The following is a 5,927-nucleotide window of genomic DNA, read 5'->3' as shown; positions in this document are numbered from 1 at the left end:
TTTCATAGGGGGCATATCAAAATTGTTCCTTGAGGCTTAAATTACCAAACTTGAGCTACTTTAATTGCAGGAGTAAATTCCAAATGGTAAAAATGGTATGTATATATAAACGACTATTCAGGAAGAAATTTAGGCACTCTAACCAAACAATCTTATTGATTATTCTAACAAAAGTGAAAACAGCATGATACAGACTCCACTAAACCATTACAGATAACAAAGCGATAACAAAGATCAAGCAGACAATTTGTACCTATTGCTGCTCGGTTGTGTTATCAAGGCTAGCCAAGAAACTGTACCACGACACCAAGTGATGTTGTCAGAACTACCCCTTTGATAGGCCTCCTGTAACAGTTTCTTTGCTGCTTGTTCTGGATCTTGTAGGGGTTTGACAATAGCTACCACCGCCTCCTGAATTTGGAACCAAATGAAAAAGAAAGGGTTCAATCTTCGGAGATGATATTTCAGGTACCTACTTTTTTTTTTGTTTTTTGTTATTTTCTTCTTTTAAAGTATACCTCATTCGTTCGTGACAACATCCCACAATCAGTCACTTGCAAGGATGAGGAATTCGAGAGATCCATCAACCGCTTCCACCTGCATTCAACAGTAGTCGAAGCAGTCAAAGGCATTACTGTCAGATGATGATATGTCTCGAGTCTTGAAGACAATAACATTGTAGGAATAAAGTGATAGGTCAGAGATCAAACATGAATTTCTGGATCTGCGACAACAAACTGTTTCAGGTGCCTATCACCAAATGCACGAGAAACGGCAAGAACACCACCGACACGCCATGTCCCTGCAGTTACAGTTGATCAGTATTTATATAACGAAATGATCTAAACTGATAAAAAATGATGGAGGAGATCAAGTACCAGCCCACATTACAAAGCCCCCAGCATCCTCAATCCTTTGCTCTCTCATCTGTTTGGTCAGGCTTGTGATCCCTTGAGACAGCTATAGCTGCAAAAGTTACAAAAAATAGCGTGAGCCGAGTTCCTAGTAAAGAACTAAACTTTTAAGAGGCTCAATCAATAATTCAATACAAGATTCTGGTGATTGTATTCTATTTCAGATACTGAATTTGTTAAAAACAGAACCTTCAAGCACATCCAGAGAAAATCATCTCCATATTATCACCATCAAAATAGAGTGATTGGTTTAATTATGAGAGCTCACATCAACCAAGTACCACAACAGGTTGATTTGCCAGGTCTCTGTTGTTCAAAGTACCAAGAACTGGCTTTTGACCATGATGCACGAGGGACAAAAGGTTTCTTTCTCTAAATTACCAAGCAATCAGAAGAATTGCCGTTGCAATCTACTGCACAAACTAGAAGCAAAACTTACCATATGGGGAACAAAAGACTTTTTTCTCTAAATTATGAAGCACCCAGAAGTTCGTTTGGTCAACTACTCTATCATGATCAGAAAATTGCTTTTGCAATATATTGTAAGAACCAAGAAACAGAACTTGCAAGTAAAATGGGTGCTCTACAAGAAATTGGCACAACTGTTTGCCTCAGAAAAGGACTTGTTGCAACTGATGCCACTGAAAAACCAAGAATCAGATGTTTGTATCAAGAGGTTCATAGAATACATAAACTTTTGTATTAATTGAGCACAAGTTGAGATGCCAAACTCGATTTAACAAAGAAAAAGTGGGAAAAAAAAAACAACGAAAATTAGAACCACAAGCAGCTTTTAATATGCTAAATAAAAAGTCTTTATTAGTTACAATTTTCAAGATAACTGGATCGAGTGATGCAACAAATTCTAGATTGATTTTTCGACCCAATCAATTGAAATGAGAAGAGATTGCATGGATATCTTATAAAGAATACAGAACAACCTCAACGGGCATAAGAACAAACATAAACAACAGGATTCAATGACAACAAGTATGTCAACAGCACCACACAGTACTGTTTATTGCCATTCATAAATCAATCAGAAATTTGAATCTAGTTAGAAGGCAATAATCTCAAACTAAAGATGACCACATATAGTAATTGAACCATGAGATGAACAAATGGGCAAGCAAACATCCAAACAAAAGCAAATGGTAGATCACGGATAATGATTATGGAAATATGTAAAATGTTAAATACCAAGCTCTACATACATGAGGGATGATTTTTGATAAAAAATATGTAAATTTGGCAAGAAAAAATAATGGAGACACAATAATATCTACCTAAAGTTCCATATAAAAAATATATTCTTTAACACTGAACAAAACAAATAATGGAGAAATATGCTTATGACAAGCTTCAGGATTAAGGAAACATCAACTTCCATTGTCATCCTGTTTTGTCATTGGCGTGAATAGTTAAACTCCCGATCGTCGAAGTCTACGATTAGATGGTTTTGACAAGGGTCAATTCCAGAATGCAAGAAATATAACCAACAAAATGTGGACTGGAGGATAAAAGACCGTAGAATAATAAATCACACCAATAAAAATCCCATTTGTAGATTCCAAGACATGTCATACATCTAAAGTGGTACCAAAACCTACTATGTACAGCGCTAAATGGAAAGTTTCATCAAGGAACAACACTCAAGCGATGAACAAAAAATAGTTCTTAGATCATACATTAAAGACAAGATAACATGACTAAACTATTAGTATACAATTTCACCAAAAGTATGTAGCTATGAAACCACTGTAGCATCGATAAGTCATAAAGACATTAAGTGCAATGGCTTATAGAAGTAGCATAAAAAAGTGATTATTATTCTTTAAATAATGCTGTGTAAAAATTGGATAACTTAATATTAAGTTTCCAATCCTGTTTAACTTGCTAGTAAACTATTAATCTTCAAATCTCATTTCAAAAAGAGTACATGCAATACGAGAGCGTAATGAACTTTAGCACCTCATCCATCATCAACAATTTAAATCCTCATTTATCACCATAAGTGTGCAGTTTCAGCCATTTCTGAAGATTTTTTCGCAGGTTCAATTCTCCAATTTCAGGCTTAAATTCTGTGAATCCAAACAGGAATATGTTCTCTTTCTCCTTCCTGTCTATACTTTTTTATATTACTATATTTTTGAAGAATCTGAAACTATATGATTATTTGTTTCAATGTGTTCAGTACACCAGAGACACACAGAGCTACTATAGCATTTGGCAGGATCAAGAGAAGGCCAAAAAACTTTGTTGGTCTAGAACCTACATATATCCTAAGAACCTAGATGTCACTGGTGTCACATTCTAAATATTGCTCTTAAATAGGTTGGGTTGTCAGAATACAGTTAGTAAAAAAAAATGCAGTAAACTCCATCTAAATTGAGCCGGTTTAGTTCTAGATTAAGTACAGAAATCCGTTACACATAATTGATGATAAGAGAACTGATTTAAGGATGAGGGGCCTACCATCTCCTCCTCTACATATGACAGCTCTAGAGTCCCCAACATTTGCAACGAGCAAACGATCACCAACAAGGACAGCTGTTGATGCAGTTGAACCCGCCTCTCGGTTCTGGCTGTTCTCAGATTTCAAAAATTCTGCGTCCGTGTGGTTGTATGCATCAGCTGAAGGTAACAGCACAGATGAATTTCATAAGCCAAATATTATTGTTCTCTAAAAGCTCTTTCATAGTACAAAATGCAAATCAGCACCACCTATAGCTGATTTTGTATCGGTAATGAACTTTGGATGCCTGAGTAAGTTGCTGAAGAGGTTTTGTTTAACATACTCTGCTACTTGGGCACCGCCATGACCTACATAACCACTCATCAAAGCATCAAAGTCTAACGTTAGGATATTGAATGTATAAGCAACTCTCCACGAGAGAAATTTACCCTAGAAAAGGATTGAAAGAAGCAAGTTAATGAATGGGTTTTCTATGTCAGTTTTACCAAAAATTTGCAAATACAAAAAAAAAAAAAGATAAGACATTCTAAACATAACAAAGACAACAAAATACTGCAGAAATTTTACCATCAAAGACCCCAAACAAGCCAACAATTTCTCCATCAACGCTGTCAATTCGCGTCTCATAGAAGTCTTCCATCGAAGATCTTTTCCCCGGACAGCTTGCATACCCATAACCAAACTTCCCATCTTGACTGTCTTGAAAGAAATAAGCATGAGTTTTAATGTTAGATTGACACGCAAGAGTAGGATGTTTCTTTACAGCCTACTTTAGGCAACATATTCAACTGCAGATTCAAGAACCACAATTAACAGATAGGAAGCAGTTCTATGAGTTTATTCAGCGTAAAAGAACCATGTTTCCCATGTAAGTTCACACATCCATATCTGACGAACCATCTCATAACTTGTTTGTCAATTATTAAGGATCTAACTTATATTGAATTATTAAGGAATAAACGACTGTTTATACATAAAAAATAAATAAATAAATAAATCTCTTCCAATAACTAGCTAGTTTGTCTTCGAATTAGAACTCAAAATATATGAAGCGAATGCTAGCATAAGATCAGCTCGAAAATCGCACGAGATACGAAACATAAACAAATCTAGAAAAGAATATCGTAAGCCTTAATACGACTTCACAAGGAATAAACGAACGAGACCTGAGTCCTCCCCCGCTGACCGGAGCACCGTCTGCTTGAAGCCCACTGATGGAGTTCAAATACCCCATCTTCCCTCCGAAATATTCGCCCCCCAAACAAAGATCAAAGTGAGGGAAGATCCCACCGAAACCACCGAAACAAGAAGGCCGATCCAATCAGCCTGGAAAGAAACCCATGCCCGATTTCCTCACACTCGAATCAGCCGTCGATCCCCACCGCGACCAAATTCACCCCCTGCAATCGACATCCGATACCCCCTCCCCCCCACAAACGTTTACCACGTCGATCAACGGAAGCAATCTCGAACTCCAAAAAGAAAAGAGGGCAGATGAAGAGATCCTTCACCGAGAGACAGAGAGAGAGAGAGAGAGGAGACGCCGAGCACTGGTTTCGATCGCTGGCAACGGGGAAGAAACGTCGAGGGAGGAAACAACGGATTAATGGTGGGGGGTAGGCGGTGGGTTTTGAGTAGAAGTTAAAATGTATGAATGGATATGCTTAGGTCTCCATTTGGTACCGAAAATAAATAGATAAATAAATACACATGTCTCAAGAAAAATAACTTTAATTGAGCGTTAAAGTATAATTAATTAAGTTTAATTGACTAAATCGAAGATCTAATTAGCAATATATGAGCATACATAACAATGCTATAATAACAATCAAAACTTAAAAGGACAAAAAATGGTTGTAATAAATCATACATTTGTGTGTGAGAGGTCACTTCTATCTTTCCTTTGCGTGCTTGCATTGCTTAAGTGGTTGCCATCACGTAACCGCATGCCATCGTTATACTTGTCGCTTGTTTGGGTGTTCTTTTCGATGCATGATTATTCCATTTCTTATGAGATATATATATATATATCGGGAGGAAGCATAATATAATGCAGCTTAATTCCCGATGGAATTAACGTGATGAACACCGACATTTTCTCGAGCATAGTATATTAACATGATAGAGCTTTTTTTCTGGGGGATTACCGATGAAATCCATGTGGGGAAGACGAGCACGTCGTTGACTTCGATCGGAAGCTGTGGCGAGGATCGAAATGACTCAGGCAGTTGGCAAGTCAACGCCTCAATCCACCAATTTTTAGTGAGGATGAATGCGATGCAAATTCCCTGTTGCATTAATTTGGTGGTATTATATATAAACACAACAATTTTCATATTTATTGACTCGGTCAATCTCTGTAAGTCGATTGTCATTTGCCCCTCGAACAGCAATTTAATGCATATGAATGTGAGGGAATTCTCTCTTTTTTTTTTTTCTCCATAAAAGAGTCTCACGTTTTCAGAAATTTTCCGACATCAATTTTTTTTTTAACCTAATACCGATTACAATATTTTTAATACGATGTTATAGTATTT

General features: G+C 36.8%; 1 pseudogene; it reads right to left on the bottom strand.

The window, feature by feature from the left end:
• Positions 1-519: 519 nt before the first annotated feature.
• On the bottom strand, positions 520-5,194 carry LOC135660484 (probable protein phosphatase 2C 59; annotated as a pseudogene).
• Positions 5,195-5,927: the final 733 nt, after the last annotated feature.

The sequence above is a fragment of the Musa acuminata genome, unplaced genomic scaffold (assembly GCF_036884655.1).
Source record: "Musa acuminata AAA Group cultivar baxijiao unplaced genomic scaffold, Cavendish_Baxijiao_AAA HiC_scaffold_486, whole genome shotgun sequence".
NCBI classification, from domain to species: domain Eukaryota; kingdom Viridiplantae; phylum Streptophyta; class Magnoliopsida; order Zingiberales; family Musaceae; genus Musa; species Musa acuminata.
The sequence above is the reverse complement of the archived record's forward strand: the minus strand, read 5'-3'. Positions and strand labels throughout refer to the sequence as shown.